Below are 15094 nucleotides of genomic sequence, written 5' to 3'. Positions count from 1 at the left end.
TGAGTATGCATACTTCCCTACTACAAAAAGCAATCAAAAGTGTAAGGCGAAGCAAACAACCTACTGCATCCTCTGAGACTTTTAAGTGTGCAAACTGAACACTTTGCTATCCCATAATGTCTCTCAAGCTTCAAGTAAGCCTAAATTGTGCTATTTCTGCTAGTAGTCTGCCATGTGTGCAGCTAATGACATTCAACACTGAATGGGAGCACCCACAGGCAACTAGCACACAATAGACAATATTTTATTTAGTAATATTACTAGAAAAAAATTGTTTTGGCTAAATAGATAAATGTGTTATTTTTCACTATTGATTTCTTATTTGCAGATATCTGATAGAGGGTTAATCCAGTTTCTGGCACTAAAGTTAATATAGGAAGTTTCATGTGTAGGCTTCTGTGACTAAAAATGGAGTTGTATGTTCATAACCATTGTATTTAATATCAGCTCAGATGTACAGTAGGGTCTGAGATCACTAGAAAATGCTTATATTTTGGATTATTTTCTAATTCGATATAACATATTTCATAACACAGCAGAGTTTTTTGATATGTTGGCTTGACACTGCAATAAAAACATGCATCAATAAACTCTACAGTTGGGAAAAACTCACCATATCACTGTGTTCGTCCATATTCGGTTTGAACAGTTGCACGATTTTAGCAGTCCTATAAGAGCACGGCACGATTTTAGCAATCCTATAAGATCACTGCAAACTACACTGTGCGATACGGATCTAATAAACTTGGGTACGACATGCATGTAGACTGTAGGATGATAACACCTATTGACTCGTATGCTATGATGCACGGTACCAGTGTTGGGGAAAGTTACTTTTAAAAGTAATGCATTACAATATTGCGTTACTCCCTAAAAAAGTAACTAATTACGTTACTTAGTTACTTTTAATGGAAAGTAATGTGTTACGTTACTTTCACGTTACTTTTTAAATATGAGAAGGGCTTGATTGTTTTTAATACAAGAAGTTCTATTTATAGCAAATGTAAAAGCCCTTTCACACCAAAAAGTGTAATGAATAAACCTCAGGCTGAAGGAAAAGTAAATTCATGTCTGTACAGTAGAACACAGGAGAAGAAGGTTCAACACTCTTCAGCAATAAAAAAAAACGATGAAGCACAATTGTTAGTTTATCTAAAGTCATTTTTGCTTATTAGTATGATTGAACTAGATCATCAAAGGTCAGCAGCAAAGGCATTGGTTAATGAAATGGGATTAGATACATTCGTGTTGTTTAACATATTTAATTATTGCAGGTTTGCGTCATATTCTGAGTTTGCATTTCACTGTTTTAATTCATTTTGATGAATACTAAATCAGTTTTTTGTGAGTGGGATGAATTAATGCACAATCACATTTAGTCTAGCACTACAGTGACATGTCAATAAATGGGAAAAAAGTAACTGGCGTTACTTTTTTGAAAAAGTAACTCAGATATTTTCTTGTAAAATAAAAAGTAATGCGTTACTTTACTAGTTACTTGAAAAAAGTAATATTATTACGTAACTCGCGTTACTTGTAATGCGTTACCCCCAACAAACTGTGTGATGATCATGCTGAATTTCTGACATGGCCAGAAAATTATCGTAGGCTATCTCTGGTTGCAAGACCATGACAACGGCCATCTTTGAACCTCTCTCACTGTATGACAGATCACAGAATTAGCCACGGTTGAGTCAAGATGTCGGATTCGTGAGCAAATAACTGTTATGATTATGAACCAGTGAGTCAGGCAGAAATATTCCTCAAAATCGCTCGTCAGCAGCAGTTTGAATCAGGTTCACTTGGTCAGTGAATCATTCAGAGCCATCCAGTTTGCAACGGACTCCCTAAATGAACAGCGAGTAATTTTTCGCTTACGTCTGAATTTAAATTAATCCGAAAGCTTTACTGTAATGTATATTTTAGGTTCATGAGTGGTCAAAATGGCAGCGTTTTTTTAAACATACCTATGTAGGCTACGATGGAGTTTTGCTGTATTTACTCTATAATATCCGGTTGTAAGGTTTAATTGACTGTAAGGGTTTGTGGGAAAATCGAGCTATGCCATCAGTGACCCTGAACTTCACAACAAAATCCTGAGTGCATTGAAGGTACAGTAGAAGTGAAGAAAACTTTTTTCCAGTAGTTATACAGCCTACACAATCATTCATATTGCAAATAGTTGATCAGTTAACAACCCCATAACTTCACAGTGTTGTGAGATTTAGAAGAAGTTTTAAACACCCGCTGAGAGAACAGGGAAGATAATATTTTTGAGGTGCTGGTTCTGTGAGTAACTTCACAGTCAGCTCCCTTCCTTTTTTAACTCTGTTATTTGGTTCTTCCATTATTTTCATGAACGAACTGAGTCAGTGAAAAGTATCCATATTTATACGATTGTAGAGCCATGAATAATTAATCTAGGCATTTTTACATAAATATAAAGTTACAATTACCGTGGGGAAAATCATGTCGCACCAAAACCTCATGAATGTTTTCACAATATTATGCAAATTCTGATTTTTTTATGAATAATGGTGCAGAACATAGTGTGCAGTTCGTCTTTTATTTTTAAAATCATAGTTGTGAATAATTTTGCGGTAAATTGACCGCTGGAGAACTTGTGGTGGCAATGCTGCACTTTTAAATTAATAACCAACACAAATGAAAAATAAAATATCATAGCACATGAATAAATATTAAACTTAAAATGATCTACTTTGTTTTATATTGTAGTGATTTTTATTTTTTGTTTTATTTTCATTGCTTCATAATTTTAACATCCTTATCATTTTAACTATTACATCCAGGTGACAGTGGTCCATTTCCTTTAACGCTCATCTGTTCTTTCTCCACACATGTGAGACTTGTGCTAACAGCTGTTAACACAAGTTCTCCTCTCCTAAAAAAAGACAATCTGTGATCAATTCAGACATAATGCTGTGTCTCTTCTCCCATCAGAACCACCTCACGCCTCATATTTATGAATATATTTATTCTGTGGGCTGTTTTTGATGAAGTAAGAAGCAGGAATCCCAAATTTGTTGTTAAAGACCAGAGCTCGTCTGTGAGGTAAACACAAGCTGAAGTGATTTTGGAGAGCAGGAGAGATAAATAGACCAATAAACTAATAAACGGATCATCTAACTAAAAAACAGCTCGGCCAGAGCGGCGCAGGCGGAGGTTCATCTCTATTCATGTTATGTAAATTGAGGGGCGGCTTGCGAAAACGTGGTGGAGAGAGTGAAAGGGTATTAGTCATTTGAAAGGGTCCGTAATGGAGAGGGAGGAGAACGGTGCAGAATATAGCAAAGCGTTCAATGTTCTCAGTCAAGCCTTCGTCATAACTGGAGATCGAGTTAGTAAGGTTGTGTGTTATACTAGTACAAAAAGTCTACTTTATCAAGTATTTAAATACTTAAATACTTGCATTTGTACAAATAAAAAATGGTTTTGTAGTATTTTATAAAACAACTTTACTATTCTATTGATGTCACTTCTGGAAACCTCTGGAATAAGCCAGTAGATATTGACATAAGCTGCTTTTCCACTATCGAGCCGAACAGTTCTAAGAACTGTCAGGTACGGTTCCAGTTGTATTTCCACATGAGCCTGGTACGGCGCTGCACGATTACAAACCGTTCTCGGTCTGGAATTCTTGCCATGGTTAGACAACCGTGCTGGTAGAGTGCGTGTGCGTGACATTGCCACTCTGTTGCCTGGCTACCAGTTTCTCCATAGCTGGCTAAGCGGAAGTGCGCTATTTGATCAAACAGCCAAGTAAATAGCTATGCTACGTTCAATATAAAAAATAAAAAAATGTCTGAGACAGTCAAATATCTGATCATCATCCATATCGCTGTTTGCATTACACTTGCGTTACCAAGGCAATGACTGGCGCATTTGTATTACATTCCAACGGGCTCCATTATCAGCACCACAGTGGAAAATGAAACCGTATCCATGCTGACTGGCCCGGATAGGCACGGAATGGAACAGTTAAGCAAAGAGAACCGTTCGGCCCGATAGTGGAAAAGCGGCTATAATCTTCATTATTGGGTGAACTGTTCCTTTAAGTGCATCTAAATGTTGCTAGTTGTCACCCAAATTCTCAGTATACTGATTCATACAAACCCGATTCCAAAAAAGTTGGGACACTGTACAAATTGTGAATGAAAACAGAATGCAATGATGTGGAAGTTTCAAATTTCAATATTTTATTCAGAATACAACATAGATGACATATCAAATGTTTAAACTGAGAAAATGTATCATTTTAAGGGAAAAATAAGTTGATTTTTAATTTTTATGGCATCAACACATCTCAAAAAAGTTGGGACAAGGCCGTTTACCACTGTGTGGCATCCCCTCTTCTTTTTATAACAGTCTGCAAACATTCTGGGGACTGAGGAGACAAGTTGCTCAAGTTTAGGAATAGGAATGTTGTCCCATTCTTGTCTAATACAGACTTCTAGTTGCTCAACTGTCTTAGGTCTTCTTTGTCGCATCTTCCTCTTTATGATGCGCCGAATGTTTTCTATGGGTGAAAGATCTGGACTGCAGGCTGGCCATTTCAGTACCCAGATCCTTCTTCTACGCAGCCATGATGTTGTAATTGATGCAGTATGTGGTCTGGCATTGTCATGTTGGAAAATGCAAGGTCTTCCCTGAAAGAGACGACGTCTGGATGGGAGCATATGTTGTACTAGAACTTGGATATACCTTTCAGCATTGATGGTGCCTTTCCAGATGTGTAAGCTGCCCATGCCACACGCACTCATGCAACCCCATACCATCAGAGATGCAGGCTTCTGAACTGAGCACTGATAACAACTTGGGTTGTCCTTGTCCTCTTTAGTCCAGATGACATGGCATCCTAGTTTTCCAAAAAGAACTTCAAATTTTGATTCGTCTGACCACAGAACAGTTTTCCACTTTGCCACAGTCCATTTTAAATGAGCCTTGACCCAGAGAAAACGCCTGCGCTTCTGGATCATGTTTAGATATGGCTTCTTTTTTGACCTATAGAGTTTTAGCCGGCAACTGCGAATGGCACGGTGGATTGTGTTCACCGACAATGTTTTCTGGAAGTATTCCTGAGCCCATGTTGTGATTTCCATTACAGTAGCATTCCTGTATGTGATGCAGTGCCGTCTAAGGGCCCGAAGATCACGGGCACCCAGTATGGTTTTCCAGCCTTGACCCTTACGCACAGAGATTGTTCCAGATTCTCTGAATCTTTGGATGATATTATGCACTGTAGATGATGATAACTTCAAACTCTTTGCAATTTTTCTCTGAGAAACTCCTTTCTGATATTGCTCCACTATTTTTCGCCGCAGCATTGGGGGAATTGGTGATCCTCTTCCCATCTTGACTTCTGAGAGACACTGCCACTCTGAGAGGCTCTTTTTATACCCAATCATGTTGCCAATTGACCTAATAAGTTGAAAATTGGTCCTCCAGCTGTTCCTTATATGTACATTTAACTTTTCCGGCCTCTTATTGCTACCTGTCCCAACTTTTTTGGAATGTGTAGCTCTCATGAAATCAAAATGAGCCAATATTTGGCATGACATTTCAAAATGTCTCACTTTCAACATTTGATATGTTATCTATATTCTATTGTGAATAAAATATAAGTTTATGAGATTTGTAAATTATTGCATTCCTTTTTTATTCACAATTTGTACAGTGTCCCACTTTTTTGGAATCGGGTTTGTATATTGCAGAAGCGGAATAAGACACAGTCTTAACAAGTTACACAACATCAGCCTTTTACTACAGTATGTCTGACTGTTCTGTCAATCTTCATCCCTTTATGGTGTCAGTGTCAAAGTTGAGGAGATATTCAGCATCACCACCATTTTCACACTCCTGGGGCTTCTTGCATCACCAGATGCCAGCGATGGTTCACTCTGCTAAGCCTCGGAGATGCTGTTGATGGCACCTGTACGTGCAGATGGTGTCAGGTTGGCGTCTCCGTGTACTGATACATGTTCTCCACAGGTATCCGTGACAGCCGTGCCTCGCACTGGGCTAGCAGTGCTAAATCAGATTAGCGCTGCTGATGGAAGAATGCTAGTTCCTTCGTTTCGGAAGCACCTGTCGTGTCTCCCTAGTGCAGTGAGATGGAGCTAAACAAACACGCATGCTGAGAGGGAGCAAGAGAGTGTGAACTCCAGAAAGCTAAAAGTGGGAGATAAGGGCATGGCTCCAGGTCGGATAGGACTTAGAGGTTATCTACAGTAATTACCACCCAAGCGAGAGCAGGAAATGATCACACAGCAGCACACCAAGCAGGATTCACACTTGTGGGGACTCGCTTATTGTGGTGCTGTGTAATACTACTATGCTGTGATTTCAGCTTGATATCGTGATGCCACTATGTGAGTGCAATGTGATGTAAATCATATTTATACTTCATTGTTTTGTTTGTTTTTTAAACTTCTTCCTTCTCTGCATTTCACCTCAGCTCTAGCTTATGTACTAATCTAGCTTAAATATTACATTTGGCACTAAATTTTGTACTATGACTATTGTTAGCTCTTATGACAAATTGCTTGTGATGTTCCTCATTTGAAATCACTGTGGATAAAAGCAACTGCTAAATGAATAAATGTAAATGTGATATTATGATGGCACTTTGTAATTCCACTGTGATTTCATGATGTTACACTGAGATTCCAGTGTAATTTCATGACATCACTTTGTGATTCCAGAGTGATATTATGATGGTACTCTGATTCCAGTATGATATCATGATATCACTGTGATTCCAGTGTGATATCATGAAGCCACTGTGATTTCAGTGTGATATTATGATGGTACTGTGATTCCAATTTGATATCATGATGTCATTTTGTGATTCCAGTGTGATATCATGATGTCACTGTGATTTCAGTGTGATGTGATATAATTGTATTCTGTGATCCCAGTGTGATATCATGATGTGATCCTAATGTGATTTCATAACACACTGTGATATCAAAATACCACTCTCTGAATTTCAGTGTGGTATCATGATGCCACTATGTGATTGCAGTGTGGTGTCAAAATGCAGTACTCTGATATTTAGTGGCATGATGCCACACTGAGATTGTGTGATGTCACAAGTCATCATGTGATGCTATGTGATATCAGTCTGTTATTAGGCTGTGCTGTGATTGCATTGTGATGTCATAATGCAACTCTATGATGTCATTCTGTAAGACCAGTGTGATGTGCTCCTGTTCAAAATTCTGCATGATAATCACCAGAAAATACAAGCTCATTTGTTAAATTCTGATTTTGATGAGCATAATATGCGGCAAACTGATGTGAGATGGAATGTATTTACAACATATCATTTTGAACAAACAAAATATCTACTAAATTCAGATATGCCCTGTGTGGTCACAGTTACATGACCCATTAAAACCACAGTTAGACGTTGAAAGATGCATTAATCTGACATCACGGTGCAGCACAGAGAAGTTCATCTAACCAAGTGCAGAGAAAACTGTTTCGCCAATAAATATCGCTCCACTGTGACCTGAAAACTGTTACGAGTCTGAACTGGACTGCCGGATTCTGATGAGCTTGGGCAGTAAAGGCCAATGAACAAAGCACATGTGTTTCTTCTTCAGCATGGATAGATCAACCAGTTCGGTCTAAAGTTCTGTCAGGCTTGAAATGCCAGAATCCCATACCGGCTGACAGTGACCCCTTGTTGATACAGACAACGGCTGCAGCATAAAGAAAGACATGCGTTCCCTGATGTCCTCCAGTGCTCTGACAGCTACTGGCCCATCACATCAACCATGAAGAGAAGACCATCCCCTCCACCATGGGCAAGGTCACAGTAGAGGATACAGCAACCATGTGGTAAACATTTCAAATGTCCATCTGCTTTCTTTCTGATTCTAAACGTAGACCAAAGCATTTTTCCTCATAGAAATAGGAAAACAACCATTTATTCACCTCTAATACAGAATAAAATATGAAAGCTGAGAGCCAACACTTTCCCTGAGAGACCACATGGTGGTAAAAACACTTTCAGAAATCAATGTTTTTAAGACAAAAAAAGCTTGTTTCCCCCAGCAACAGGTCCAGCACTCTTGTTTGGATATAAACCAACTCAGACCACCATATTTCATTCTAATGTGCATTAATACACACACACACACACACACACACACACACACAAAAATGCTTAAATCCACATAAATGAATATAGGATGAAAAGATGAAAGGTGAAGTACGGGTTCCTCAGCAGGAGGCCGGATCAGACAAAGGAGAAAATTAATCCAGGCCTCACTGAACATTTACCTTCCCTTCCACCCTCTCTATCTAGAACATTTAACGTTAATGCACATATGCTTTTACTGACCCATAAAAGAGCACAAACTAAAAGGGAGAAAAAAACATTAACATTAAAGCTGACCGGTCTGCTGATGAATGAAAACGAAGAATTCACATAACAAGTCACAGAAGCCAACATTGTTATTTTCGAAAGCGTGGCACATGACCCATAATTATTTAAATTCCACCCCACTAACAAGACCAGTTTAGACCAGCATGAACTTCTGATTGATCAAAGCTGGTTAGGCTACAATTATATACTAAATAATATGCATATTGTGCACCATTGTTGGAAATAAAAAATTTATTGATTTTCTGGGGCATTTTTCCCTTGTTTGACGTTATTTTACCAATATAAAAGCACACAAAGTCATGCATTTGTCAAACACTTGAGTTTAAATAATATTTTGAATAAGTTCTTCCATTACTGATAAAATAAAATCAAACATATCACAAATAATCCAAAATATATTAACCTAAATATATGATCTGTTCTAGTGTGACAAATTCATCAGAAGTGATTATTGATGCAATTTTCAACATCTCTATTTAGACTCATTCTTTGACCAATCTTCCAAACATACAGTTATTTGAATATATAACATTTTAATAAAATAAAAAATTGTTATCCAGCAAAATTTAGTTTAAGCTGTTCAGTAGTTTGTTGGTTGTGCCTGTTACTCAGCCTTGTGGGGAATCTAAACCACATCGTAAGCTGGTGGTGACCACCTAAGGTGGTCTTTTCAACAGAGATGATATGATGTTCTAGTAAGTCTGTCAGTGTTTTTCTGAAGTCTGCTGTCTGATGTACTGCTGAAATGTTCTATCCACGTCATAAAGAGCTCAGATCTCTGACCTTGTGTTCTTTCAGACAAGAGATCTCAGCGTGCTCAGATGTCAGGCGGTGTCCGCTCTGCGTTCCACCATCACTGAACCCACAGTGAGCTCCAGGGGCGGCAGCAGGTGCGACTCGTGGGAAATAAAGTCTGGCTCTACGACGAGAATCTCAATGACACACTTCCACTTGACAAACAGGACAGCATCTCAGTACAATAACCTTAAACTTAAACCCACACACTTTATTTGTTTGTAATCTCAAGAGAATCTAAGTTCATTAAAAATAAAGAAACATTTTGCAGGTACGTACAAATCTAAATATAATGCAAATGAACTACAAACACATTATAAATCTGAGCTTCGGCATCTAAGCTTTTACAGAAATTTTATTTGTAGCATAAATGTATTCGCTAAATGTAGTCGGACTATAATACCTGGAGCAAGCTGTTAACCATTAGCATCTCCATTCATCTCAATGGCAGTTGGTCTCACTGGTGCAGGATGTGATTAGAAGTGAACCTTCAATGGATAAAGCATGCTAGTCAGCCAATCTAATTAACCAAACCTTGACTTCTTGGTTCAAACTGGTTTCCTGAAGGTTTATCCATCTGCCATTGTTTGTCAAACAGATAGTCCCCCCCAAACTCACACCATTGGTTGAATCACCGTTGCTAGTGAACTGGGGTCCCATACAACAATGTAACTTGCTGCTTATAGACCATAGTACAATGAATCATTGCAAGCTCACCACAACTAGCAAGTTTTCCAAACATGGTTGCACCTCCATCATTTGAACCACGTTGTTTCAACAATCAGTGCTGGTTATATTACTTGCAACTTGTAATTCGTTACTGATCCCAAATTACATGACAAAAATTGTAGTCAGTAACACAATCCATACACATTTTACACATTTTAGGTATTATAATGTAATCAGATTACTTTTAAATTACTTTTGACTTACATGTTCATCACATTGATTTAAATAGGATAATCCTGCACCTTAACAACATGAAGTGCATTAAACACTACATTACATCAAAGTTTCCCAAACTGGGGTTAATAAAGGAACTGCAGGGGGTTCGTGAGTTTAATGAAAAATAAGTATTATTAATAATTTCTTTTGTGAATAAAATGTAATCATGTAACCAATGAAAACGTAACTGTAGTCTGATTTCAGGTATTTTAAAATGTAATATAATCTAATTACAAGTATTTAAATTTTGGAGGCTAATTATGTAATCCAGATTACATGTAATCAGTTACTACCCAGCACTCTCAACAATATAGGATGGTTGTTAATGAAGAAATAATGTAAACTTCTTCTAACCCCAGGTTGAGAGCTGTAGTCCTAAATGCCTAATTTAGCGAATGTTTGTGAATGTTCATTTGAACTATGATTTTGGGAAACACCGAATCGTTGAAATACGTGACCCTGGACCACAAAACCAGTCTTAAGTGTCTTTTTCGACTTATACATCATCGGAAAGCTGAATAAATATGAAGCTGTCCATTGATGTATGGTTTGTTATGATAGGACAATATTTGGCCGAGATACAACTATTTGAATATCTGGAATGCAAAAAAATCTAAATATTGTGAAAATCGCCTTTAAAGATGTCCAAATGAAGTTCTTAGCAATGCATATTACTAATCAAAAATGAAGTTTTGATATATTTACAGTAAGAAATTTACTAAATATCTTCATGGAACATGATCTTTACTTAACCTAATGATCTTTGGCATAAAAGAAAAATTGATAATTTTGACCCATGCAATGTATTTTTGGCTTTTGCTACAAATATACCCCAGCGACTTAAGACTGGTTTTGTGGTCCAGGGTCACATATGTCGGTAAAGATGAAACTGGTCGGGATGGTCGGGATAAACTATGGCATTATTTTGCCAGTGCTATTGAGCCAGTGTTTTCACTTTTTAGTAGAATACACATACAAACATTTTTGGTTTCACTTTATTTTGATGGTCCCTTTAACACATTCTATTGACTATAAGTAATGTTGCACCTACATTTCTACTGACTCTCATTAGAGTGTTAGTAGTGTATTAGTTGACTGGTAGGGTTAGGGTTTGATTAAGTTGACACATTCTTGCAAAGTTACTTATAGTCAGTAGAATATCTGTTGGGAGACCAACACAATAAGGAGTTAGTAGATATGAAGCAGACAGTCTAATACTAATACTCTTATGAGAGTTTGTTGACATGTACTGTAGTTGCAACATTACTTAGTGTCAACAGAATGTTCAAAAGGGACCATCAAAATAAAGTGTTACCATATTTTTTTCTGCATATTAATCTGGAATAGGAGAAAGTAATTTATCACTTCATCTTTAAAACACTGCGATGAAATCATGTAAATAACAAGTGTTCATTATGATGGCTTATTTTTTTAGCACTTAGTGATTTAAACCCACATAAAGGGCGGTTAGGAGAGTAAAGCTACAGAACCAGATTCTCACAGTACAGTTGTGCTGAAATCACATTTACTCTCCCGCTCTCTCTCATAATATCTATCCTGTGTTCCTTCATTTCAGCTATATTGATCCAAACATATTGATTTTTTATGTTCACAAAATGACTTTTACCAGCTTTGCCGTTAGGTGTGGTTATGCAGGCAGCTGTGAGAGAGAAAATCTGCTCTGAAAGATGGATAATGCTGACCGCAGCTAAGATGAAGACGTATATTATGTTGTTTCAGGTGGAGCTTTGTCATTTTAATTGCGCTTATATCTTTACTTTATTCAAAGTGATTTGGTGCAAGAGAAAATTTTGAGATATTTTCCTGACCCTCTGCACAAACAAACGACTCCTGCGTTGGAAAAGATGGTTATCTCGAACTGAATCGTCACTTGAAAGGGCCATATCACTTAGATGACCTGCTTTTGAGAGTCACATATTTTTATCTCACATTCAGATGTTGCCAGATCAGACATATGATATTCCCTCCCACAATAGGATCCTTATAGGCCGTTCATGCAGATTGTGATTTTATCATTGGATGTCGTCAGTCTCTAAATTTATTGGTAAAAGTGGGTGTTCTTACTGCTCACATTGTCTGATCATGAATGGGATGTAATCCCTGGTAAAATATTGTAGATAACTAAACTAAATGAAAACTGAATTAAAATTAAAGAATTTATATAGTAAATACATTTAAAACAATTCTTATACTTTTAACACAGTCCTTTAGATGCAGCATAAATGCAATCCAATAATTATCCTATAATACTAAATGAACAAAAAAGTGCTAACACATTTCATTTACTTTATTTTATAAGGTAGGCCTACTAATGTCAGAAATCATAATGTTCTTTTCTTTTTTTTTTCTTTTTTTACCTACACATTGCCATATGAAGAACATATACAGAAGACAATTTCTGTTACAGAATAAAAAATATACTGGCAGCTTTTTATTTTACAGACTTTTTTCTCGCAATAGATATAAAATGCAAGATATAAACTCTGAAAAAAAGTCAGAAATGCGAGATTCACAATCCCAATATTTCTGACTTTTTTCATTTGAATTATGAGTTTACATCTCGCAAGTTGCGACAAACTGCAATTTTTTTTTTTTTTTTCTAAAATTATATCTCACGATCTGGACTTTTCTTCTCAGAATTCCAAGTTAACATCTCACAATTCAGACTTTTTTTCTGAGAGTTTATGTCTTGCAATTATGAATTCAGAATTGTGAGGGAAAAGGTCAGAATTATAAGATGTAAACTCAGAATTGCGAGAAAATATGTCAAAATTGTGAGATAAAAGGTTGCAATTACAATTGAGTTGCAAAGCTCAATAAATGAGCTTTCATAAGAACAAATCAGTAACTTCACTGATTTAAGTCTAGCAGCTAGTTGTAAACTGATAAGTAAATTGGGAATCAGACTATACTGGTTGCGTTATACTATACTTTTAAATCGCTAAACAAAACTGTTTTATGAGAGTCATTTATTCTGTAATTAGATTGATTGCGCTGTCTGTTTTTCGCTAAAAGAACCAGCTTACTGAAGTGATTCGTTCAGAAATCAGACTACACTGATCGTGCTGTATGCTTATGAACGATTCACTAAAAAGAGCCAGCTCATTAGGGTCATTCATTTGGGAGTCTTACTACACTGGTCACGCAGCATACTTACAACCAGCTCATAAAAATTGTTCGGTAATCAGACTTCTCTGGACACAATATCTGTTTCGCTCAGTGGTTTCAGTAGCAATGTTTCGACAACACTGAATAAATAGCACAGGGGAATCTATCAGACTATGTTAGCGTAGTGTTTTGTCCATATCTTTGGAAGACCACTTGTGGGAATCATTAACAGAACCTCTATTATTTTTGTAATGATACAGTATCTCTATAAGAATGTAGATGATTTCTAGATCTATAACATTTCATTCTCTCCTCGCACACCTGGGTTCTTCATTAGTTTTACTGCTCTGGTAAACGCTCAGACAGCAGCGAAAATAATGACCCGTGTCCTTGACCCGTCTACTGCCGTGGCCGGTCCTCTGCAGGACTTTTACAGCTATATATTTTTTAAAGGAAAATAAATTGTGACATAATAATGATCACACAAGGTCACCAAAGCACCTGCTATTAAATAAAACTCAGAAAGTCACATAAATTAAAAGCATTTGCATAATTACATTCAAGAATATGATTTGGGATTTGAGATCATTTATTGTACTGTAGCTGTTGTCAATCTTACCCTCATTTTTTTATTCACTTAATGTGCTATAGCAGATTTAAAAAATACCATGCAACATATAATTTCAGTCTTTATTTTCAGCTTTATAAGAAAAAAGAACAAGTCAGGCACACAAAACACAAAAAACAATCAACTATACCTCCATTTCTGAAGTTCATTGAATCTGTCAGGCTGATATGAGTAGCATGACAGAACATATTATGTAGCTATATTTTTAAACAAGGCCTCACAGTTATCACTAACCAGTTTTGAGTTGTCTGCAGTTTAATGCATTAGATCCATGCAATAATTATGCAGATGATGCATGTTATTCATTTAGTTGCATTACAGAGCAGTTCAGCATGGTAACTGTCAGAGCTCATGCATTTTAGATATGCACTGATGTCATGATCAGTCAACCGGTATTAATTTCAGAGGTGCAGTGAGTTACTCTGAACAGTCTTTATGCAAAAGTGGACTGATGACTAAATGCAATTCCACATAGTATGATATACTACATTACTATGATCAAATTACACAAAACCGGAGCAGCAAAATCACTGGGAACTCCCTCATAGCCTGTGATCAACTAACCGCTGATGACCCTTAACCCTAATTAGCAGATGACTCTAATTAACAGGTGACCCTAATTATTGTCTAGTAGGTGAAGTCAACAGCATACAATATAAGAGGAGGAGAGAGTAAGCATGTGAGTTTTCAGACTACGCATCTAAATTGTTCTCTGTAGTACTCCAGACCCTCGAGGGAAACAACAATTGCATGGTTTTTCTGGTGATGCAGTCAAACAGGAAAAATGCCTGTGAAAATGGAATCCCTGAATTCAATTAAAGCAAAATTAAGAATGAGAAAATTAGCCAATTTTCACACATTACATTTGGCACAGTGTGGTTTCTCATTAATAAGTAACTATTTTTATTTGATTGTTATTGTGTAATTCTGTATTCACGTCGTAACCAAGATCATGATGTTACTGTATATTTGATTTCACATCCAGAGATGAACATTATCAGTGAAGAATATCTTCTCAGTTCAAATAAATTGGGGCTTTAAATTTCCCAAAGAAGAAGAAAAAATTCTATGCTCAATGCTTTTTTTGTATGGGAAAAATCTTCAAAAAAAAGAAACGGCCATTCAGACCAAAGCTTCAGTAAACAAGAAATTATTATTGAGTAACTTGCGTCTTAAACGGA

This window comes from Onychostoma macrolepis, chromosome 25 (genome assembly GCF_012432095.1).
Source record: "Onychostoma macrolepis isolate SWU-2019 chromosome 25, ASM1243209v1, whole genome shotgun sequence".
In the NCBI taxonomy this organism is placed as follows: Eukaryota; Metazoa; Chordata; class Actinopteri; order Cypriniformes; family Cyprinidae; genus Onychostoma; species Onychostoma macrolepis.
Note: the sequence above shows the minus strand (reverse complement) of the source record.